Here is a 25,527-nt window from a genome sequence, read left to right as displayed (position 1 = left end):
ACATTCAATGCAATCCCCATCAAAATACCATCAACATTTCTCACAGAGCTGAAACGAATAATCCTAAAATTTGTATGGAACCAGAAAAACCCATATAGCCAGAGGAAAGCTGGAAAAGAAAACCAAAGCTGGTGGCATCATAATTCCAGACTTCAGGCTCTATTACAAAGCTGTAATCATCAAGACAGTATGATACTGGCACAAAAACAAACACATAGATCAGTGAAACAGAATAGAGAACCCAGAAATGGACTCAGCTCTATGGTCAGCTAATCTTCAACAAAGCAGGAAAGAATACCTAATGAAAAAAAGTCTCTTCAACAAATAGTGTTGGGATAATTGGACAGCCATAAGTAGAAGAATGAAACTGGATCATTTTCTTACACTATACACAAAAAAATAAACTCAAAGTGGATGAAAGACCTACATGTGAGGCAGGATTCCATCAAAAGCCTAGAGGAGAACACAGGCGGCACCCTCTGTGACCTCAGCCACGGCAACTTCTTGCTAGACACGTCTCCAAAGGCAAGGGAAACAAAGGCAAAAATGAACTATTGGGACTTCATCAAGATAAAAAGCTTTTGCACAGCGAAGGAAACAGTCAACAAAACCGAAAGACAACCGACACAATGGGAGATGATATTTGCCAATGTCTCATCAGATAAAGGGTTAGTATCCAAGATCTACAAAGAACTTATCACACTCAACACCCAAAAAAACAAATAATCTGGTCAAGAAGCAGCCAGAAGACATGAACAGACATTTCTCCAAAGAAGACATACAAATGGCCAATAAACACATGAAAAAATGCTCAACATCACTCAGCATCAGGGAAATATCAAAACCACAATGAGACACCACCTCACACCAGTCAGAATGGCTAAAATTAACAAGCCAGGAAACAACAAATGTTAGTAAGGATGTGGAGAAAGGGGAACCCTCTTACACTGCTGATGGGAACGCAAGCTGGTACAACCACTCTGGAAAACAGTATGGAGGTTCCTCAAAAAGTTAAAAAATAGACCTACCCTATGACCCAGCAATTGCACTACAAAGATATAAATGTAGTGATCTGAAGGGGCACCTGCACCCCAATGTTCATAGCAGCAATGTCCACAATAGCCAAACTATGGAAAGAGCCCAGATGTCCACTGACAGATGAATGGATAAAGAAGATATGGTCCATATGTACAATGGAATATTACTCAGCCATCAAAAAATAAAATCTTACCATTTGCAACAATGTGGATGGAACTAGAGGGTATTTTCTTTTGAAGATTTTATTTATTTATTTATTTATTTATTTATTTATTTATTTATTTATTTGTCAGAGAGAGAGAACAAGCAGGGGGAGCGGCAGGCAGAGGGAGAAGCAAGCTCCCTGCTGAGCAAGGAGCCCGATGTGGGACTCAATCCCAGGACCCCGGGATCATGACCTGAGCCAAAGGCTGATGCTTAACTGACTGAGCCATCTAGACATCCCAACTAGAGGGAATTATTAATGCTAAGCAAAATAAGTCAATCAGAGAAAGAATTATCACATGATTTCCCTCATATGTAGAATTTAAGAAACGAAACAGGATCATAGGGGGAGGGAGGGAAAAATAAGACGAAATCAGAGAGGGAGGCAAACTTAAGAGATTCAACTATAGGAAACAAACTGAGGGTTGCTGGAGGGGAGAGGGGTGGGAGTTGGGGTAACTGGGTGATGGGCATTAAGGAGGACACATGATGTAATGAGCACTGGGTGTTATATGCAACTGATGAATCATTGAACTCTACCTCTGAAATGAATAATACACCATATGTTAATTAATTGAATTTAAATAAAATTTTAAAAAATTGAAAAAGAACATGAGGGGGGCACCTGGCTGCCTTAGTTGGCAGAACATGTGACTCTCTCTTTTTTTTTTAAAGATTTTATTTATTTATTCGACAGAGACAGAGACAGCCAGCGAGAGAGGGAACACAAGCAGGGGGAGTGGGAGAGGAAGAAGCAGGCTCATAGCGGAGGAGCCCGATGTGGGGCTCGATCCCACAACGCCGGGATCACGCCCTGAGCCGAAGGCAGACGCCCAACCGCTGTGCCACCCAGGTGCCCCCAGAACATGTGACTCTTGATCTCAGGGTTGTGAGTTCAAGCCCCATGTTGGGCTAACAGCCTACCTAAAAAAAATTTTTAAAATATAAATAAATAAATAAACAAACAAGGATAGACAACTCTTTCAAGAAGTTTTGGGCAAAAGAGAGCAGAGAAATGGGACATTAGCAAGAAGTGGGTAAAGGTATTTTGTTTTTAAGATTGGGAGAAATAATAACATCTCTTGTGTGTTCATGAGAATTAGTAGTAGAATAGTAGTAGTAGTAGAGAGGGGAAAATATGAAGATTTAGAAAAAAGTAGAGAGAAAACAGGAGCGCTGTTAGATTCTGTGCACTATTCGTGTCTTTGAATTCTTTACTTCTAAGAAGCATATCCTTATCTTATAAATTGGAAAAGGCTATTTGAAGGGAAAATAATAGCAATTTTTTTTCTGACACAAAGCCTTTAAGTACTAGATCTTGTTTGCTGTTGCTGTTACCTTGATGTTAGCAATTTTCTAGATGTTTAACTTTCTTCTTGCGTAAAATGCTGCAGCCGGCTGCCTCCTGCTTTATGAGGCCTCGTTGGGGGCTGTATGTCCTTTTGGCTATAACCACAGGTAGTGCCTGCGATTGAATTAATGCCTCTAAGCTTTAACTATTCTAAATCTGTTTATTCTGACTCTGACTTGGGCTTAGGATTCAGAATTCCTCTTGCTCGGCGCAGGGCTTGATTTCTGTGGGATTACACAGCCACGCCTAATGTCTGGGGTTGTTTGATATGCTCAGCAGATGTGGTTGCCAAAGCCAGGCGGGAAAATGCCGCTGACTCAGTCTCTCATCTATTCTCCCATCCAGTAACCACTAACTGGGCAAAGAGCATTGTGCAAGACACAAAGACGAACTGGAGAATCAGGATACCCCAGGTCCTAGATAGAGTCAGGGAGAGAGAGAAAATACATACAGAACTATAACACATGGTAGAACGTGGTAAGTGCCATGAAAGAAATTCAAGGAAAGCACTAGAAGAGTCCAAAAGAAAAAGAGATTATTCCTTCTGGTTTGGGGGACGGAGCTCTGACTCACTGAAGCAGGCGGGGATTCTAAGGAAATCTACCCATCAGCCTTTCTTCCAATGGGCTCAACTTGTTTTAGTATGTCCCCACATTTTAAATTGTAATGATTCATTTTTTTTTAAGATTTTATTTACTTATTTGACAGAGATAGAGACAGCCAGCGAGAGAGGGAACACAAGCAGGGGGAGTGGGAGAGGAAGAAGCAGGCTCCTAGTGGAGAAGCCTGATGTGGGGCTCGATCCCATAACGCGGGGATCACGCCCTGAGCCGAAGGCAGACGCTTAACGACTGCGCCACCCAGGCACCCCAATGATTCATTTTTTATAATCTCCTGAGAAGCAGGAACATTTTGACCCCCCTTTCTTTCTTTATTCTTTTTCTTTCTTTCTTTCTCTCTTTTTCTTTCTTTCTCTCTTTTTCTTTTTCTTTCTTTCTCTCCCTTTCTTTCTTTCTTTCTTTCTTTCTTTCTTTCTTTCTTTCTTTCTTTCAGATTTTTTTATTTGCAGTCACGAGCAGGGGAGGACCAGAGGGAGACAGAGAAGCAGGTTTTCTGGCTGAGCAGGGAGCCCTACATGGGGCTTGATCCTACGACCCTGAGATCATGGCTTGAGCTGAAGGCACTTACCTGACTGAGCCACCCAGGTGCCCCAACCCACTTTCATTTTACAACCAAATGGACTGATTCCACCTCTTTTTGATAACGTTTTTCCCATTAATATGATATTTAAAATTTAACATTAGAAGAGTTTTATTGAATTTTTAAAGCCTAATGAGTATTTGCATTTTAATAAAAATAAGATTGAATGTGTTTTTAATCAGCTGAACCCACTTACGAACTCAATATCTTTATTTCCTTATCAAGTGAAAAAAATGTTATCAGAAGGAAACTACCTCTTGCTATATTTTCATAAGTCACTTACCTTCCTCTCTCTTTGCCTAAAAAAGATTGACAAATGTGTCAGCTAGCATAAGAAAGGAACATGGTGGAAGGTCACTACCTCACGTGGGAGTAAATCAATCATATCAGATTTGAGGGGTTTGGGGAGAGAGGAGAGGTACCTATTATCACAAATAAAAAAATACTAATTGTGACTCCCCTCTTTCTCTCTTAATATTTCCAGTAGCTTCAAATGTGACTTGGCTGATGTCACAGCAGATCCAAGAGAGACAGGAAGAAGTTGTACACTGAATTTAGAAAGCCATCCAAAAAAAGATAATTTGTTTTGTTCTAGAAGGTTATAAGTTGGATGTGAGCGAAGGACAAAGAGAGCATATTCCCACCGCCCCCAGCCTCCAGCATAGTGTGTGTGTGTCATAATTGGAGAGGTGATAGAACTCTTTAGAAGATGGTAAGTCAACCATGTAAATTATAGAACATAAGGCACATTTCTATTTTCATGCAACCACATAAAAATCGCAACTTTTAGAGGCCTGGGTGCCTCAGTCAGTTGAGCATCCAGTTCTTGATTTGGGCTTGGGTCATGATCTCAGGATTGTGAGACTGAGCCCTATGTCAGGCTCCACGCTGGGAGTAAAGTCTGCTTAAGATTCTCTCTCTCCTGGGGCACCTGGGTGTCTCAGTCGGTTAAGTGTCCGACTCTTGGTTTCAGCTCAGGTCATGATCTCAGGGTTGTGAAACTGAGCTCCACATCAGGCTCCATGCTCAGCACAGAGTCTGCTTGAGATTCTCTCCCTCTCCTTCTGCCCCTCCCCCATGACAAAAAATCCCAAGTTTTTATCAATATTTTATATATGTATAAAGAGCTATGAAAAACTTACAAATGAACCTGTTATTTGAACATTGATATCCATTAGCATATTTAGTATTATATCTCTAGCTGATATATATTTTTCCTTTTTTTTTTAATTTGAGTATAGCTGACATTGACAACATATTTAAAATGAGGTTCCAGAATGCAGTTCTAGTTTACACTATTCTGAGAAACAGGTTTCCAAATGATATTCTGGTGTGTTTCTGTTCAACTGGACTTCATCACAGAGATTGTATCTTTGTTTCTGAAAATTTGTACCAACAGTAAAATAGCAGAGCAAATAATCACAGGAAGTTTTTTTTTTTTTAAGATTTTTTTTTTTTTAAAGATTTTATTTATTTATTTGACAGAGAGAGAGACAGCGAGAGAGGGAACACAAGCAGGGGGAGTGGGAGAGGGAGAAGCAGGCTTCCCACTGAGCAAGGAGCCCTATATGGGACTCGATCCCAGGACTCTGGGATCATGACCCAAACCAAAAGCAGATGCTTAACTGATTGAGCCACCCAGGCATCCCACTATAGTCTTTTTCTATAACCTCTTTGTTGTTCAACATTATAAGATTCATCCATGTTATTTTACTTAGCCTGCATAGTCCATTCATGTTTATTGCTGTAAAATATTCCATTGCATGAATTCTATGCCACAACTTATTTACCCATTTTACTCTTTTTACTTTTTTTCAGTTTGCTAATCCTCTCCCTGAAACACGGTGCAATCATTGCAGAATTGTTCCTGCTTGTTGCAAGTGCCAACATTGGCCTTTGCAGTGCCCCTGACTTTCTTCCTTCTGTTTTAGTGTAAAAGTTCACCGTTTTCTTGAGATCTTTTTCTTCTCATACAGCCCATGTCTTGCAAATCAGGGTGGGGTTCATTTTATTGTTTTGCCTAGTCCAAAAAATTGTAAATAATGCTGAAGCCAGTTGTCCTGCAATGCACCAGAATGGGTGCGGAATCCAAATATGACATCTGGTGTGCTCTTGTCCGTTTTAGCTAGCTTCCCCTGAATTTCTCTTGTAGGTACTGTCACTTTCACAGGATGAAGGATGTCGATGACTGATTGTCTGTGCTGAAGTAGTAGTTGGTCATGAACTTCCATCCAGACACTGACTGCATCGTTCATGATGGCAGGCTATCCTTAGGCAGCCGGGGTGGAAAAGAGCCATTTAGTTCTTTCCAGATTTTGGCAACTATAAACAATGTTGTTATGAATATTTTTGGTTTTGTGTCCTGGCACACATGCACATATACATCCCTTTTTCTCTTGACTTGAAAACAACAGTCTCTTCATTATAATGGAACGATTTTTTTTCCTGGCAATTTCTAATATTTTTCTTAGTTTATTTATATTCGTGTGCTTGAATAGAAAGCTCAAGTCATATATTTAATATGTGGATTATATATATCGTGTTTGCTCAATCTGGTGATGCTATCCAACATCATTCAATGTGCAGAAAACAGGAGCACTTACACAGGTGGGCAGCACTATTAAAGCACCATGGTAAATAATGTGGGCTCTAGAATCATGTGGATTTTAAGCAAATTTTAGGCAAATTAAGCTTCTCCGATCTTCAATTTTTTAATCTATGAAATTTGGATAATAATACTTACAATGTTATTGTAAGGCACATCCGCAAGGACTCCTTATGATGCAAGTAGCATGTCCAACTCAACACGTGTTAGATACTAAAGGATTTTATTGACCCACCTGACTTGAAGAAAAAGTGGGAAGCAGGGAATGGGGAATAGCGAGGGGAACAGAGGGAGAATAAAATTTCTTCCTACCATCAATAAATAAAAATATTTCACTCTGAATGGGTGAACTGTGCTCCCATTACCCAACCAAGAACCAATCACTAGGGGCGTGGGAAATGCCAACTACAATCAAAGCAATCACGGCCCTCTCTCAGACCTAGGTGGCTAATTCCATTCTAAGCCTGTGGCTGGGACAAAACAGGAAAAGGACAAAATGGATGTTAGGGAGGCAACCACAATGTCCACTCCACCAGACTGACGAATAACAAGGTACAGGGCTCAGTCTAATGCTTGGGGCTCAACGCCCTCTGTCAGCACTCATTGTTCTAGGGGCTGCCAACACCATAATCTGCCCTGCCATTCTCCATATTCAAATAAGCACTTTTCAAAGTGGTGGGATAAATCTACATGTCCTCATGGAAAAAAAAAAAAAGGTTATCCTGTAATTTCATGACTGGTGATTCTTATATTTGCAGAAAACATTTTCATAGCATGAATAGGACTGGGAATGTACCTGTTATTTTCACACTCAACCAAAACCTGGTGCTGTTACTGATTAGAAGACTATTTTGCAAAGGGCCAAAAATGTTGCACCCCAAAGATATAATTAAATGCTAATGAGTACACGGAGTAAATATTAAAAGTAAACCTGTCATCTGTGGAGAACTAAAAACCTTTCAAATGAAGGGAGGGGAAGAAAATTAGGGGGAATAGTATCCTACAAAAGATCTCAGGGGAAATAAAGTAGGGATTCTTGCCCTGGGCAGAAAAAGGGGAAAATAAAAACCATCCATTATAAGTATATTCACTGAGTTCACTGTCTGAGACTCCAAACAAAGAGGTTATAACAATAGTCAGCAAACAAGCTGGAAGGAACTTTCTGGAGTGATGGACGTTCTCTGGAATGTCGGGGTATGTGGAGATGGTTGCACAACGGCATAAATTTACTAAAAATTATCAAACTGTACACTTATAATGGGTGGATTTTTATGGTGTATAAATTATAATTCAATAAAGCTGTTAAAATGTTTAAGAACACAAGTCACATTCCAAGAAATTACATTTTTATTACCAGCAACACTGAAATGCTGTTTTTCCTCCTTCTGCCCGTCTTCTTCTCTTCCTTTGTTTTGTGGTTGTTGTTGTTTGTTTGCTTGTTTGTTTGGTTTTTGTTTTTCTTTTAAGAGCATTCAGAAGACAAAGATAATGGAGTGCCTGCTAGGAGACATTCCTTTGCTAAAGATGAGCCCGTCCAGCTAGTTGTCTGACGGGGCCAACATCTGGTAGTGATTTCATGGAAGGATCTTTGATCAGGGCTGCTTGGAGCCAAAACACGAGAGACATAGACACAGTCGAAGTGTGTGAACCTTCCTTAGAACAGCAGAAGCACTGAGCGTATACATTTCTGAACCAGGGCTATTTTGGGGGACAGGCTTTTTTTTTTTAACTTCAGCCTTATTGAGGTGTAATGGACCTCTATAATAGTGACCTCGATCATGTGATTGATTTGACCTACGTGGCTGGCAGATCAAAACCAGAATGTGGGGGCGCCTGGGTGGTTCAGTCAGTTAAGCGGCCCACTCCTGGTTTCAGCTCAGGTCATGATCGCAGGGTTGTGAGATTGAGCCCCACGTCGGGCTCCACACTCGGCAGGGAGTTTGCCTGTGGGTTCTCTTTCTCCCTCTGCCCCTCCCCCACACTCGTGTTCACTCTCTTTCTCTCAAATAAATAAATCTTAAAACAAACAAAGCACATTCTAGAACATCTCTCCCTGCAGGTCATGCCCTAGCCTGGGAGATGATGGGGTGAAGCTGCCACGTGAAAAGCCTTGAGAAAGAACATATAACTCACAGTATCCAAAGATGGGGAGTTGTGTTTTCAGCTTCCTTGTTGTCGAGTTCTTGCCTTACCTTGCGTCAACAGTCAGACCCAACACCTCTGAATTTGGGAGCAGTGACCTGGGATAAAGGGATGAGACTGCTGTATGTAGGGAGCTTTGGAATTTGCAAAGCATAACTCACTAGAAACGTGAAGTGTCCCTGGGCTCCGAACAACCCGCACATGTGAGCACATAGTAGACACAGGGTATATTGAAAGAATGAAGAAATGAATAATTGAAAAGTTTTCTCAGGGCACCCGGCTGGCTCAGTCGGTAGGCACGCAACTCTTGATCTCAGGGTGGTGAGTTCAAGCTCCATGTTGGGCGTGGAACCTACAGAAGGAAGGAAGGAAGGAAGGAAGGAAGGAAGGAAGGAAGGAAGGAAGGAAGGCGTTTTCTCTCTAGAAATGGTTTCCTTGTGTTCCGGTGGCCCAAATAGCAGAACTAAGAGGAGAAACATATATGAGGAACAAAGCTGCAGCATTTAATGACGCCCCAGCATTGACCCAGGATGAAACGATTCATGACGTGGCACACAGTATATGTATGTTCAGCATAGGGTTACAAATACACACTCTGGAGCCGGATTACCTGATTTCAAACTGACTCCCCCATTTTATTAACGGTGATCTTGAGCAAGTGACTTAACGTAAGGTAATTTGTGTCTCTTTTTGGGGTCCAGGACCCAATTCTGATGGGGAGGAGGTGTTCCCACACACACAACCCAAGCAACTCTCAGACACCAGTGGGGTGTCTGACAATTCAAGTCCGTTCTGACACCATTCACCAGAGATAGCATCAGAGTCCACAGGTGAAGGGCTCAGTCCTTCCAGACTGACCCCCCCCAACCCCGCACCTTTGCCCCAACACTTCAGATGCCAGTTGCAAGCCCCAGGCTGTTGCCTGTGCCTCTGACTCAACCAGCTACAGATAGGACCTTCCAACGATCCCCTCCTCAGGTTCCTTTAATTTACCAAAGCAGCTCACAGAACTCAGGGAAACACTACGGTTACCAGTTTATTAAAGGATATCATAAAGGATATCAATAGCCTGATGAACAGATGCACAGGGCAAGGTCTGGAGAAAGGGCACAGAGCTTCCATGCCCTCTCCAAGAGTACCATTCTTCCTACTTTCCAGGTGTTCACCAACCCAGGAGCTCTCGAAACCCAGTCTTTCTGGGTTTTTATGGAGACTTCATTGCATAGTCAGGATTGACTAATTGATTCAACCTCCAGTCTCTCTCCCCTCCCTGGAGGTCTGGGGTGGGACTGAAATTTCCAACTCCCCTATCACAGGGTTGGTCACCCCGGTAACCAGCCCTCCACCCTGGGTGAGATCCAAACGTCACCTTCATCAATGCAACAAAAGACACACTTGTCACACTCAACACTTAGGAAATTCCAAGGGTTTAGGGAGCTGTGAGCCAGAACTGTGAATGAAGACCAAATATATATAAGAAATCTATTTTGGTCAACTGACCAGATAAATATTTCTTACAAATCACAATACCCAGGGTCTAAATTGCCCATCTATAAAATGGGAGTAAGAATAGTAGCTATTTCACATATTGTGAAAATTAAATGAGTTGATCTCTGTAAAGTACTTGGAAAATTGCTCAACCCATAGTAAGCATCATAGAAGTGTTTTATTATTATTGCCTATTTTTTCAACTTTCCTTTTAGCGAATAGCACTTTCCAGCCTTTCTTTGTACACCGTACCCTTCCCCACTTCGACCCATCCTTCACTACCAAAGATACGTGTACTTTGCTGAGGTGCTCACTTCTGAATGTGAGTCATGCCTGACGCTTAGCCAGTCTTGGGATTCCTAGTGTCTACAGTGGAAAGATCTGATCATCTACATCAAAGGACATTAATGCCGACAGCCATTAAGAGAACATTAAACCAGCCCAGAAGATGTTTAGTATAGAGGTTAAAGCCTACGATTCTGCTCTGAGCTCTGTCACCAACCCACTTCGTGACCCTCCTAGGAAATCACTCACCCTTTCAGTGACTCAGTGTCCCTCATCTGTCCAACAGGGATAACACTTACCGTGAACACTTCACAGGGTTTGGAGTCTGTTCCCATTAGCAGAGCATGATTGTTCAAACCCAAAGTGTTTTTTACTTACTTATGAAATATTTTAGATAAACAAAATCTGCAAAGAATAATGTGACAACACCCAAGTACCTATTGGTCTAACAAACCAGGCATGACACGCAGAGTGGAAACCCTGGCTTGAAGGATTTTATTTGGTCATATTTGCATTCCTCACCACGTTCCTGTATTGAGAACGTATCTGTATTTTATCATGATCATTCCCCTTATCAATATCTGGGTCATATAAACTAAGGCAAAGAGGCTAGGAAGAATGAGAATCAGTTCCTGCCTATTCTTCACCATTTATGTTCAGAAATGCTTAGGAATTCCCAGTTGCTTCTCTGTAACGAAACTGTGTTTAATTTTTAGGACACTTTCTGTGCAGGTAAAAGAAAAGCATACCTATGGGGCTCCTGGGTGGTTCAGTCGGTTGAGCATCTGACTCTTGGTTTCGGCTCAGGTCATGACCTTAGGGCTGTGGGATTGAGCCCCTTTTGGGCTCCACACTCAGCATGGAGTCTGCTTAAGAGTCTCTCTCTCCCTCTCCCTCCCATTCTACCCCTCCCCCTGCTCCTGTGCGCACACTTTCTCTTTCTGTCTCTAATATAAATAAATAAAATCTTAAAAAGAAAAGCAGACCCAAAACTGGCTTCAACGATAAGTGGATCTTACTGATTTACAGAACTAGAGTCCAAAAGCAGACTTTCAGGTCAGGTTTGTTCTAGGGGCTGAAGAGTGGACCCAATTTTCTTCTTGGTTCTCCCCCTCTGCTTTCTGCCATACCTCTTGCTTCTCCTGGCTGGCTTCCTTCCGGATGTTCAAATGGCCCCCAGGCTGGGGCATATTTCCTCATCCAAGCCCTGCAAGGAAGAGCGATCATCTTTTCCTATCATTCCCAGCTAGAATCCTAAAATCCACCCAGATTAGATAACCTTGGACCACATGCGACAACAAGAAATGTCACGGGACTTAGTCTTGGTCACATGTCATGAATTTCATGTCTGGAGCTTGGGTAGAGTTAACTTCAGCAGAACCAAATCGATACCTTCCTCCCAAAAGAAAGTCCCAGCATCCACCTCAGTAGTTTTTTAGGCGGCAGCTTCTGAGCAGTAAGTGGCTAAATAAACAGTATTAATAAGATGCTATTTTAGATTGTTCCAGTACAGGGACAGACCTAGCTTTTGCAGCACCTTAGGGATGAATTGGGAGGAGTGGTCTCTTGTAAGAAAACGAATACAAAATTAGCTTCAAGTATGACTATTTAGAATGAGAAAAGAGACTTAAAAACTTAGAAAAACAATTTTATTAACTGCCTTTATAATAATTCTTTCTGCAGCTTTGCCTCTCCATATGACAATTTCATAAGATAATTTTTAGGTTCAAATACTAATATTTCTGCTAGCATGGTTGAACAAAACTTACTTGTTATTATTGATAGTTTCCAGAAAGCATCTTGTAGCTTCAAAACTCACTACTGGGGGCCACCTGGGTGGCTCAATCAGTTAAGCATCTGCCTTCGGCTCAGGTCATGATCTCAGGGTCCTGGGATCGAGTGCCGAGAGGGGCTCCCTGCTCGGCGGGAAACCTGCTTCTCCCTCTGCCTGCCGCTACCCCTGCTTGTGCTGTCTCTCTCTCTGTCAAATAAATAAATAATCTTAAAAAAACAAAACAAAACAAAACAAAACAAAACCTCACTGTTGGTGGGGTGTGGGTTGCCTGGCTGGCTCAGTTGGTAGGGCATGTGAGTCTTGATCTCAGAGTTGTAAATTCAATCCCCACATTGGGTGTAGGGATTACTTAAAAAAAAAAGAAAAAAGGGACGCCTGGGTGGCTCAGTCAGTTAAGCATCCGCCTTGGGCTCAGGTCCTGATCCCAGGGTCCTGGAATCGGGGCTCCCTTCTTAGTAGGGGAGTCGGCTTCTCCCTCTGCTTCTGCCCCCATTCTCGCTCTGTCTCTCTCTCAAAAATAAATAAGATCTTTAAAAAATAAATAAATAAAAATAAAATAAATAAATAAATAAATAAATAAATAAATAAATAAAACAACCCCTCATTATGGGGAAGGACATGTACTTTTAGGACTGTTTTTACATTTGTGGATATTTCTGTGAAGCTTCAGAGATGAACTGCAAGATTTCAGGGCATTTCAGTTGTTTTTTTTTTTTTTTTAAAGATTTTATTTATTTGACAGAGATAGAGACAGCCAGCGAGAGAGGGAACACAAGCAGGGGGAGTGGGAGAGGAAGAAGCAGGCTCATAGCAGAAGAGCCTGATGTGGGGCTCGATCCCAGATTGCCGGGATCACGCCCTGAGCCGAAGGCAGACGCTTAACCGCTGTGCCACCCAGGCGCCCCCATTTCAGTTGTTTTTACCCCGTGCTTAGTGGTAATGCTCTGAATGGACGCCATGCATCAGCTGTCGTCGTGATGTGTTACCTTTCATATCAACTCATTGGCGTATTTATGCAAATTAACAAAAATTAAAGTCTTTTCATTCACCCCTTGCCATTAATCGGATCCTCAAACAATGCCAGAACTTACTCACTACACTCATTCAACGCGAATTGTCGTAATGAATTACTGCTTTTGGTATGACTTAAAATTTTGGGGGGGTTATAATTCACTTCTTAATGTCAGAATAATTTCTATTGAATTCGTCGTTCATTTTGCATGGCTTTTGTTTCATATTCTCTAAACCTAGTGAGTCTCTTTGAATGTCTGCTGAATTAAATTCAGTTGAAGCAATCGTGACAAAATGCTTCCAATAGTTAACTGTAGTAAAACACCATTAGGTCCCTCTTGCATTTTTTTTTTTTAAAGATTTTATTTATTTACTTGAGAGAGTGAGCAAGTGAGAGAGCACGAGCAGGGGGAGGAGCAGAGGGAGAGGGAGAAGCAGACTCCGGGCTGAGCAGGAAGCCCGACGTGGGGCTCAAGCCCAGGACTCCGGGACCATGACCTGAGCCGAAGGCAAGAGCCCAACTGACTGAGCCACCCACGTGCCCCAGCCGCTTGCATTTTAAGATGACAAAGAGATCCTTGACAAAATACATTTTCTCACGTGTTTTACTGGATGGTTCTGATGCAGGCTGGCTGGGTCTGAGGACCAAGACGGGGGTCTGGCAGACCAGCCAAGAGGGTCCCTGGCTTCACACCGGATAGAAATCAAATGAGAGGAAGTGAGAGCAGAGTTTATTAAAGATGTAGAGAGAGTGTGGATACAGACAGAGCATCTGGGAGACCAGAGAGAAAAAGAAGAGAGTCTGGTCTTTACTCGGGGTCCAGGGTGTTTATTGAGGATTGTGATCTGGTGACGTGTCTTCTCAGCATCCAGGAAAAAAGACAAGTTTTAGGTGTTCTCCATATGTCACTTAAGCCCTGGAGACAGGGGTCTTGGTGAGTCAGTGGTCTGGAAAACGATCACGAGGATGCTGCCTGGTCACTCCTTGGATGTTATCTATCGCGCTGGAAGAAACAATTAAATCCAATCTTCTATGAGGAGGACATGCATTATCTGTGCTATAAGGCATGTGTGAGGCGGGGGTGTAAGTCCTAGCAAGAACAGAAGCAGGAAAAGGAGCGGAAAAAGCAGTTTTTCATGGGGTCCCTATACTTTTCCTGTCTCCGTTCCAAAATGCCTTTCCAAACGGAGGTTAAAGCAGTGTGATATAAAAATATATATTTGGTCTCTGCCCTTGGTTCCTGGCACAGTGTTCCTAAAACCCTTGGAATTTCCTGAATGGTAAGAGTGTCTGTCATCATTCCTAAGGGGCCCCTTTGGATCACATCTAAGTTTATGCTAAAGAAGTGACTTGAGGTGGGTCCCAGAGATAGCCTCAGGATGGGGGCAGCTCCCTGAAGACCCAACACTTTACTAGAGCCTGAGAACCCTCTGTTCCATCCACTGATCTCCAGAAGAAGGCGGGGGACTGGAGTTGGAGCTCTGAGAAAACTCTTGAACAACGAGGCTCGGGGGAGGTTCCAGACTGGTGAAAACATGAGAGTGCTGGGAGGGTAATACACCAGGTAATACACCAGGAGAGGACATGGAAACTGTACATCAGCCCGCCACCCCCAGTCCCAGCGCTAAGCATCTCTTCCATTCGCCTATCCTTGAGTTGTATCATTTCTTTTTTTTTTTTTAAAGATTTTATTTATTTATTTGACAGAGACAGCCAGTGAGAGAGGGAACACAAGCAGGGGGAGTGGGAGAGGAAGAAGCAGACTCCCAGCGGAGGAGCCTGATGTGGGGCTCGATCCCATAACGCCGGGATCATGCCCTGAGCCGAAGGCAGATGCTTAACAACTGCGCCACCCAGGCAACCCTGAGTTGTATCATTTCTAACAAACCAGTAATAGTAAGTAGAGCGCTTTCCTGCGTTCTGTGAGTCATTCGAGGCAGCTGTCATGGGAACCTCCAAATTTGCAGTCAGCTGGGCAAAGTGTAGGTAGCCTGGGCACCCCATCTGCAGTTGACATGGGAAGTAGAGGCAGTCTTGTAGGACTGAGCCCCTTAACCCGCAGGGTCTGATGCTCGCTCAATATCAGAATTGAGTTGAACTGTTGTGCACCTGGTGAGTGTCAGGGACTCCGAGAATTGGTTGTTGCTGTGGGAAAACACTCCACATATATTGTGTCGGAAAGAATCTCAGAAGCAGAGAAAAGCGAAAAGGCTGCTGCCTACAAGCCAGGAAGCGAGCTCTCACCAGGCACCGAATCTGTCACCTTGATCTTGGGCTTCCCAGCCTCCCAAACTGTAAGAAATAAATGTCTGCAGTTTAAATCCTTCCCGTCTATGGGACTTTGTATAGCAGTCCAAGCTAACTAAGAGAGAAATCGGTCCGGGGCGCCTGGGTGGCTTAGTCGGTGAAGCGTCTGCCTTTGGCTCAGGCCATGATCTCAGGGTGTGGGATCGAGTCCCATATCGGGCTCCCTGCTCAGTGGGGGAATCTGCTTCTCCCTCTCCCTCTCTGCTGCTTTCTCTCTCTCTGTCAAAGAAATAAAATCTTAAAAAAAAAAAAAAAGATACCAGACACAAAAAGCCATGATTTTCATATTGTATGATTCCATTTAAATGAAACATCCAGAACAGGCCATTCCATGGATACAGAAAGTAGGTTAATGCTTGCCAGGGCTGTGGGAAGGGCTGACTGCTAATGGGTAAAGGGGTTCCCATTTGAGGTAACGAAAAATTCTAGAACTGGACGGCGGTAGTTGTACAACATTGCGAATGTACGTACTGCCACTGAATTGTACACTTTACAAGAGTTAGAATGGTAAATTTTACATTATGTGTATCTTACCACAATTTAAAAAAATATGCCCATTAAGATGGCTATTATCCAAAAACGGAATGGGGCGCCTGGGTGGCACAGCGGTTAAGCATCTGCCTTCAGCTCAGGGCGTGATCCCGGCGTTCTGGGATCGAGCCCCACATCAGGCTCCTCCGCTATGAGCCTGCTTCTTCCTCTCCCGCTCCCCCTGCTTGTGTTCCCTCTCTTGCTGGCTGTCTCTATCTCTGTCAAATAAATAAATAAAATCTTTAAAAAAAAAAACTTCAAAAACAGAAAACAAGTGTTGGGGAGGATGTGGAGAAAGGGGAACTCTCGTGCTCTGTGGGTGAGAACGTGAAATGGGGCAGCTGCTGCGGACCATGTGGCAGGTCCTCAAAGTTAAACCTAGAATCACCATATGACCTAGACATTCTACTTCTGAGCTGATACCCAAAAGAGTTGAAAGCTGGGATTCCAATGGCTATGTGCACACCCACGTTCACAGCGGCATTATTCACAATCACCAAAAGGTGGACAACAACCCCAGCGTCCACAGAGGGATGAGTGGATCCTCAAAATGTGGCATATCCCAACAATACAATGGAACATCACTCAGCCTTTGAAAGGAAGGGAATTCTGACACGCGTTACAGCACAGAGGAAGCTCCACGATGTGAGCCACGTAAAATAAGCCAGCCCCACAGGGCAAATATTACGATTCCACTTATATGAGTTGTCAGAGCGAGTGGTAGAGACAGAAAGCAGAACGGTGGTTGCCAGGAGCCAGGGAAGGGAGTGGGGTAGTGCGGTTCAACGCGGACCTTTTCAGTCTGGAAGATGGAAAGTTCCGCAGATGGACGGTGGGATGACTGCACGTTAGTGTGTGTGTTTAATGCACATGCGCTGGACTCCTAAAAACTGTTAAAATAATAAAATGTTGTTATGTAAACAAAACACCCTAAATCTAAAAACTTAAAAAAAAAAAAAAGAGCGAGGGCCCCTCCCTCCGCAGTGGCCCGCGGAGGAGGTGCGGCTGGGCCAGGAAGGGGCGCTCTCGGCGAGGCCCCGCCGCCACCTAGCGCCTAACAGCGGCGGGGAGGAGCCGGCGTCGCATCCCGCTGCGGTGCCCGGCAGCGGTGCTGGGGACAGACAGGCTGAGGGCCGCCGCCCCCCAACCAGCAGGCCCCCTTCAGGGCCTGAGCCGCTGGGCGAGCAGCGCAGCCCTGCCGGGGAGTGGGGCACAGGGGCAGGGCGTCTGGGGCTAGGGCGGGGACCCCGGGCGGGGGCGGGGGGAGAGGGGCCGCGGGCTGGCGGCGTCAGGGCCAGGGAAGAGGGGGTTGGGGGGCGTCCGGTCGGGGCGAACGCGGTGCGGCGCTTCCCCAGCGCTCGGTATCTGCGGCCAAAATACGGCCACAGGAAGGTGGGTGCCCGCCCTTTCCTTGGAGAGCAGGAGAGTGAGAGTCTCGGGAAGTTGCATTTTCCCACTCGGTTTCCTAAAAAAGGTGCCTGAAGAAACAGATCTCAGCAGTCGTAAAGGATGAAGGTTGAAAGAAAACCATGCACTTTGATTCTGTGTGCTGCTTAAGTGAGTTGTTCTTATTTATTTTTAAACTATTTTTGCTTCTTTTTTTTTTCCTTAAGATTTTATGCCATTCATTTGAGAGAGCGAGCGCGCACAAGCAGGGGGAGAAGCAGGCAAAGGGAGGAGCAGACTCCCCGCTGAGCAGGGAGTCTGATGGGGGACTCAGTTCCAGGACCCTGAGATCATGACCTGAGCTGAAGGCGGACGCTTCACCGACTGAGCCACCCAGGCACCCGAGTGAGGAATTGATTTTAAAAGAAACATTTTCTAGGGTCGAGGGGCTGGCTCTGGGGGCAGAGCATGGAACTCTAGATCTCAGGGTTGTGAGTTCAAGCCCTACCTTGGGCATAGAGTTTCCATACATACAAACAAATATTTAGAAAATATAACGGTGGCTTAGTGGTTAAGCTTGATTAATACAAGCACAAGTGGGGGGCTTGACTTCTGCTCAGGTCATCATCTCAGGGTTGTGAGCTAGAGGCCCTTCAGCCTCCTCCCTGGCGCTAGATGTGGGACCGCCTTATGATTCTCTCTCTCCCTCTTCCTTTGCCTCCCCCCCCCCAATAAATAAAATAAAGTCTTGAAAAAAAATTTCTGGACCTGAGGAGGAAGAGAGGAGGGGGATGAGGGAGAAGGGCACAGGGAAGGAGGGAGCAACAGAGGAAGCATTTCAGGGAGAGACAGGGAGAAAGCTCTCTGGAGTCTCTTCCAGAACACTGATTCTATAGGGTCAGGGCCCCACCCTGTAATCTCACTTAACCTTAACCACCTCATTAAAGGGTCCATCTCCAAACACAGTCACGTGGTGGTTAGGGCTTCAACATGAGTTTTGGGGGACACAGTTCTGTCCACAGCACTCACATACACCCAGCTCCTTTTAAATCATAAAAAACTTTGCAACCCTTGTTTCATCTATACTCCTAATGTTTTGCTTTTTTTTTTTTTTTTTTGGGATTTTTTTTTGCTGGAATATTTCAAAGGAAATTCCAAACATATAATTTTACATGTAAATATGTCAGCATGTCTTCAAAAGGAAAGTTTAAAAAACACACACCCCATTAATACACAGAGAAGTTGTTTTTTATCATCTAACATCCACTCAAATTTCCCTAAGTATCTAAATACGTCTTTTTTTAAAAAAAAGAAACATTTCAAGTATTTGTTTTGTTCTTATTTATTTTTTAGTAATCTCGACACCCAATGTGGGACTCGAACCCATGACCCCGAGATAAAGAGTCTCATGCTATTCCAACTGAGCCAGCCAGGTGCCCCCTAACATAGGGCTTTATATGTTTACTTTATTTTAAGCAGGACGTACACAAGCTCCACATACTGCATTTGATTGGTAAGGTCCCTACTTCTTTCCTTCTTTTAGTTTCCCCTTATCCCTATTTTTATCATGCTATGTTATTTGGTGATATACTCGCCTATTTGTCTTATAGAATTGAATTCCCCACATTCTGGACTTGACGGATGGTGTAACACACCCTGCTTTCTCCCCACATTCCCTATGAACTAGTGGTTAGATTTACAAGCTGATTTCGATTCAGTTTCTTGTCTTTTTTTTTTTTTTTAAGATTTTATTTATTTATTTGAGAGAGAGACCAAGATAGCGACAGAGAGCACGAGTGAGAACAGCAAGCATGAGCGAGCATGAGCAGGGAGGAGAGGGAGAAGAAGGCTCCTCGCTGAGCAGGGAGCCCAATGCAGGACTCCAGCCCAGGCCCCTGGGATCGTGACCTGAGCTGAAGGCAGATGCTTCACCGACTGAACTACCCAGGAGCTCCTGCATTATGTATTTTTTAAAGATTTATTAATTTATTTGAGAGAGGAAGAGAGCAGGGGGAGGGGCAGAAAGCGAGGGAGAGAGAGTCTTAAGCAGACTTTGAGCTGAGCATGGAACCCAGTGTGGGGGCTCAATCCCAAGACCCTAAGATCGTGACTTGAGCTGAAACCAAGAGTCAGTCACAACCAAACGTGCCACCCAGGTGCCCCTGATTCACTCTATTCTTCACTGATGTTTATTATCTGTCTCCTCCCGTGGGAAAGGAAGATCCATGAGGGGAGAAATTTTTCCTTTTGTTCACTGCTAAATTCCAGGAATTCACACATTTACTCATATTTGGAAAAATTAATAAATGCTGATAAAATTTTGCCTCCCACAAGAGCCTATTGTTTCAAATTGCCTCAAAGCAGTGACCTGAAGTGAGGGAGAAGAGTTCCAAAAACGGTAGTCCACGCAACCCACAGCCCCGGATTTCGACTACTCACCACAGGCAGCAGCTCTTTCTTCCCATGGGTCCTGTCCCCGAGCTTTAATAAAGCACCATTTTGCACCCAGGATGTCTCAAGAATTCTTTCTTGTCGTCGGCTCCAGACCTCACCCCACCAAGCCTCACCTACAGTCCAACACCCCATCATATGATGCCCAAACGCGGGGCTTTGAGTCTTTACAGCTGGACTCTGAGCTTCGGTGCAAAGTTGATGAGTACTTTCTCTCCTCTTCCTTTACTCTCCTTTCAGGGGCTCTTCAAGGAGGACGGTGTTACTGGAACACTTTCATGTCAATCACCAATTGCTTAGGCTGCAACCCTCTAGCCTGTGGCTACTCTATGGGGAGGAGAAAGCCTGCCCTTTGGCTGGAAGTTAGTACCCTGGCCAGGATGGTAATAAGACCCAAAAACTTGATGCCCTTTCTTTACTGCTGTCCTTATACAAGGTCTTGTATAGGTCTGTCTTGGACTTGGGACAGCCACCTAAGTCACCAGGACAGCTGCCAATCTTAAGACTCTCGTGTGAGGTTTCCTCTTGATTGATCTAATGTGATTCCCTTCAAATCCCTGGTCTAGCCACTTCTGCCCACGGGACCTCCACTCGGAGCCAGCTGAAACCAGTACCCAACTGAATGAAAACCCAACTGGGGACCGTTTCCTAGGGAAGTTGGCTATAAGGATGACATATGTTTAATGTCGTTTAGAATCATGATGGATTTCTATCTTTACTGTTTTCCGTGAATGTCCACTACTAACTACTTAAATTACAAAATTCGGTAATTTCCCCTTGTAAAACTTTTCTAGTGTTCTCCATGGATTAAAAATGGCAGGTTCTCCAGATTAAGGAAGCTTTCTCTTAAGATATCTATGACTTACAGAAACGTGTAATATTCATTTGTAAACAAAGCATTTAACTTTTCTCTCTACCTGAACCCTCTGATTCAAAAGGTCTCAGTGAGGGGCGCCTGGGTGGCTCAGTCATTAAGCATCTGCCTTCGGCGGAGGGCCTGATCCCAGGGTGCTGGGATCAAGCCCCGCATCGGGCTCCCTGCTCCGCTGGAAGCCTGCTTCTTCCTCTCCCACTCCCCCTGCTTGTGTTCCCTCTCTCGCTGGCTGTCTCTCTCTCTGTCAAATAAATAAACAAAAATCTTTAAAAAAAAAAAAAAAGGTCTCAGTGAGTATTCTTTCTTTCATGGCAATCATAGTCATTTGCATAAGTTCACTAAGAATCTGTTCTCCTTGTAACAGGACACTGGAAACATTGGCTATTTTCCCAAGGCTTTGACTGGAATGTCGTATTTGAGAGAGACATGCATAGACTCGGATATGACCAAACAGCTTTGAGGAACTAAGGTTGACTTAGTTGGAGCCATAAAGCCCCTTGGAACTGGTGGCCTGATACCTTGCTTACGGAGTTCCCAGCGGCCTCACCAGGTGAGTAAAGGATGTCGCTTCCTGGCAGGTGCAGGAACCTCAGGATATTTGGGGACCCTAAGAAAAGCAATGTGCCCAATCTACAGGTGTTACAGGCATGTATGATGGCAAGTACTTGGCTTGGCTTCTGGCCCAGAGAGGCTACTAAAAGTTCAACCTGGAGATTCCTTATAAAAAGTTGCAGCAAAGCAGATGTTAAAAGGTCTATATGATAATCACTAATTGGGCCAAGTTTGTTAAAACTGAACTTGTTTTTCAAATAAATTAGTCCTGATTTGGCTCTTTCTTTCTTTCTTTCTTTTGATTTGGCTATTTCCGATTAAAAATGAAGGTTATTTTAGAGAGAAATTGTTTCAATAACTCACCTTCGTAGATGTTAAATTCTAGCTCTGATTGTCTTTGAATGTTGCTTGCCTAAGCCAGACACCTTGGAACTTCAGAGAAATAACTTTTCTATTTCTACATAATAGCTCATGTCTAGATAATCTTATTTGTTGTTCTGTGGGGATAACAGGACCCCATGGGCATATGAGTATTTAAACAATTGGAAAATGGAATTAATCCCCCAACAACTGTATAACTCAGCTATCACCTTGACCAAGTCTATGTGGCTGGGATGATGAAATTTTTCCTTCAAACCCGGAGCATACCTCACTCCATGGGGCTAACTACAGACTTGTGGAGATAATGGATGGCCCCACTTTCTTTGTGATAAGATTGGATGATGCAGTTGGGGATGCCCTTAGCTCTTGACAAGTTTTCTCCCACTTGCCAGTGATTCCTTGTAATTAGGATATTGTTAAGGCTGGACCTCAAACAAAAAGTGCTTCTTAATGGTTTCGTCCCTCATAGTCATATTTACCCTCGAAGCCACCTCTAGGGAGGTACAATTGCAAACAAAGGCTTTAGCGAAACATACAACAGCCCTCCTGGTAAAAGGAGCCTCAAAGTTCACTATGGGACAGTCCCCGGACTGTAATGACTTCACATCAGGTCCAGCGTGTCTTACAAACCAAAACCACCAATGTATGATAGGAGGCTGACTTATTAAACACCAGGCAGTGCTTATAGATATGCCTGAAATATATTTAAAACCTGTCAACCTTAAAACCCATCTACCCTTGTGGCTGGACCTGACCATTGTACTTCTATGGAGCAAAGTGTTCAGAGGTTAGTGATCTTGTTTATTCCAGTCGATCAGATTTAAGATGCCCCTATTAAAAATGCAGATGACAGTTGGTTTATCAGTAGCCACAGTTTCATGGAAAAGGGGGTATGAAAAACTGGGTATGCTACAGTCTTAACTCAGACTGTTAAGGCCAAAGCCCTGTCAGCAAACACACCTGCCCCCAAAGCAGAATGAACAGCGCCCACCTGTGCTTTGCAATTGGCAAAAGCCTTAAAATTATTTATCCTGACTCCAAGTATGCCGTCCTAGTCCTATATGCCCATGGAGCGATTTAAAGACAAGAGGATTATTATCAAGCCATAACTGCCCAATCAAATATGGACCTGAAATTCACACATTCAAAGGATGGCGCTCCGAACCCTTAGTATGCCGACTACACTTCAAGGAGGCCCAGTATTAGATGGCTGGCTCCTGGCTGGGACCCAATGGCTATGTGACGCTAACTTGTGGCCCTGGCTTCCCCCAGGCTGGATAGGCCGCTGTACTCTGGGTTTTGCCTAGACGCACGGACATATTATTAAAACCATTACCAACCCAGCCAACCTTCCAAATTTAAAATGATGGTGGACGTGTTCTGCGTTGCATTGGTATGACCACCTACTATCCATCTTTGTTCCCTCTTGGAGACTGAAGGATGTTTGGCACGTGGAAACTCTTAGTAAGTACATGGTCAAAGCCCTAAATGACACTCAAAATAGCATTTCTCTACTAAATACTTGAGTAATACAAATGTGTAAAGCTGCTTTATAAAATAGAATAGCATTAGCTGTTTTAACTGTTGCACAAGGTACAACTTGCACTATCATAAAAACAGAATGCTGGGTATACCTTCCAGATCCCACAAATATTTCTGGGTTTCTAACTGGCGTGAGTACGCAGATTGACGCTTTTTGCTTTTAACTCCTGGACTGGAGGAAAATTATGGGTGACTATTAAGGGTCTCTTTAGGGGCGCCTGGGTGGCGCAGTCGTTAATCGTCTGCCTTTGGCTCAGGGCGTGATCCTGGCGTTCCGGGATCGAGTCCCACATCGGGCTCCTCTGCTGGGAGCCTGCTTCTTCCTCTCCCACTCCCCCTGCTGTGTTCCCTCTCCCGCTGGCTGTCTCTCTGTCACATAAATAAATAAAATCTTAAAAAAAAAAAAGGATCTCTTTATCGGACTTCTCATTCTTATAGCCCTACTAATCTTAATGCATTGTCTTTTTCAGCATCTCTCCGCTTGGTGTCGAGACCCCAGCCCTACAATGACTTCACATCAACAGATGATCCCTTCTCAAGGAGGTTCATCTGTGTTGACCTCGCTGGTTTCAGCTGCCCCCCCCTTTTGTAACTCCCCTATATGTTCCCCAACTGACCAATACTGACCCATAGGTGGGGACGTCTCTACGCCCCTCAGCAGGAAGACGTTACAGAAGATGAGACCTTCCACCTTCAACAATCTTAAAGATTGAAGGGTCAAAATTGTTCAAGGGGGAAATGATGAGGGAGCAGAAGGCTGGCTGAAGACCAAGCACAAGCTGACACCCTGCGACCTCCCCCTAGTCCCCACTCCTGGGTGGGACATGTGTGACATTCTTCCAGGAATCTCCCAACTAAATGTTAATACCTTGCTAGAGGGGAAAACAACCTTCACTTGACAACGGCAAGGCCTCGGGTATCTTGTAGGTCGGTCCGCTTGAGCCTATGAAAGTTCTTTTGAAACCTCCCTTTGCCTTACTTCCCCACCTCCTGAGCATATAATCACCACTCCGCGAGACCCCGGTGCAGCAGCTCTTTCTGCCCACGGGTCCTGTTCCCGTGCTTTAATAAACCACCATTTTGCACCAAAAAAAAAAAAAGATTACTCACCACATAATTCTCAACTCTGATGTCCATCTGCCAGCTCAGCTAATCCACTTATACCTGATTTGATTCTGAAACAATTTCATAGTCGTTTGGTGGGGTCACCATCTCTAATTGGGTCCACAATTGCCTTCTGACTTTCTCGGGCTCTAAAGTCATTGCGTCTAAGGTCAAAGTAACAAGTTGGTTTCTGTTAGTTGAAACAAGAGTTAGATCTGATGCTCAGACTTTAATTTCCCCTTGAATTCTGTCATTATGTGGAGTCTGTGAGCTCCTTCTAGGCATAGACCTTTCCCCTAAAGCCAAGCTCAGCTTAGAGCCTAGCACACCATCAGCTCCCCTGACTTCCCTTACCCTGCGTTGACTCCATGACCCAGCAGTCCCACGGGTCTGAACTAGTCGCTCCCTTGCAAGCCTCCCTGAAACTATCCACTCGTTCCTTCCACTTCTCAGCCAAACACTCCCTGTCTGTACTTGCTTGCCTCCCCCGCTTCCACACCACCGCCCCCACCCCCCGCACGCTGGCTCAGCACCAGCCTGCCCCTGGACCAGCCTCACCCAGACAGAATGATCCCGCTTGGCTTCTTGCTGCCTCTGGCATCTCAGCGAGCACGAACCATTCCCTGGACCCCGAAACGTTTCCTGCCTTCGCTTCGTGGATGCTGCCCAGTTTCTCCAGCCCCCCTCTGGCCACCTCTGCTCTGTACCCCACTGGGCCTCAGGTTTCTCTTTCCTCACTTGGAATACAGTGTCTCTGGGGCACCTGGCTGGCTCCGTCGGTAGAGCATGCCCCTCTGGATCTCGGGGTTGTAAGTTCAAGCCCACCCTGAGTGTAGGGATTACTTATAAATAAAATCGTAGGGACACCTGGGTGGCTCATTCGTTAAGCGTCTGCCTTCGGCTTAGGGCGTGATCCCAGAGTCTTGAGATCAAGCCCTGCATCAGGCTCCCTGCTCCGCTGGGAGCCTGCTTCTTCCTCTCCCACTCTCCCTGCCTGTGTTCCCTCTCTTGCTGACTATCTCTCACTCTGTCAAATAAATAAATAAAATCTTAAAAAAAAAAAAAAAGCGTCTACCTTCGGCTCAGGTCATGATCTCGGGGTTCTGGGATTGAGCCCCACATCAGGCTGCCTGCTTCTCCTTCTCCCTCTGCCCCTCCCCCTGCTTGTGCTCTGTCAAATAAATGAATAAAATATTTTAAATAAATAAATAAATTCATAAAATAGATAGATAAATAGACACAATGTCCCAGACAGTCTCATCCATATGCAGAGTGTATG

At 44.4% G+C, this 25,527-nt stretch overlaps 1 long non-coding RNA gene across 3 annotated transcripts in view; it reads right to left on the bottom strand.

The window, feature by feature from the left end:
• LOC103666670 overlaps positions 1-25,363 on the bottom strand; it is a 33,270-nt gene extending 7,907 nt beyond the window's left edge. The window contains exons 1-3 of one of the 3 annotated variants that reach the window (XR_005839028.1): positions 25,324-25,363; positions 24,255-24,412; positions 8,532-8,638 (exon numbers count right to left, since the gene is read on the bottom strand). This is a non-coding gene — a long non-coding RNA (uncharacterized LOC103666670). Of the gene's footprint in view, positions 1-8,531; positions 8,839-24,254; positions 25,066-25,323 lie in introns of those variants that run through there. The other 2 variants (XR_005839026.1, XR_005839027.1) reach the window with 2 other exon arrangements.
• Positions 25,364-25,527: the final 164 nt, after the last annotated feature.

Source organism: Ursus maritimus, unplaced genomic scaffold, assembly GCF_017311325.1.
Source record: "Ursus maritimus isolate PB19 unplaced genomic scaffold, ASM1731132v1 scaffold_32, whole genome shotgun sequence".
NCBI lineage: Eukaryota > Metazoa > Chordata > Mammalia > Carnivora > Ursidae > Ursus > Ursus maritimus.
The sequence above is the reverse complement of the archived record's forward strand: the minus strand, read 5'-3'. Positions and strand labels throughout refer to the sequence as shown.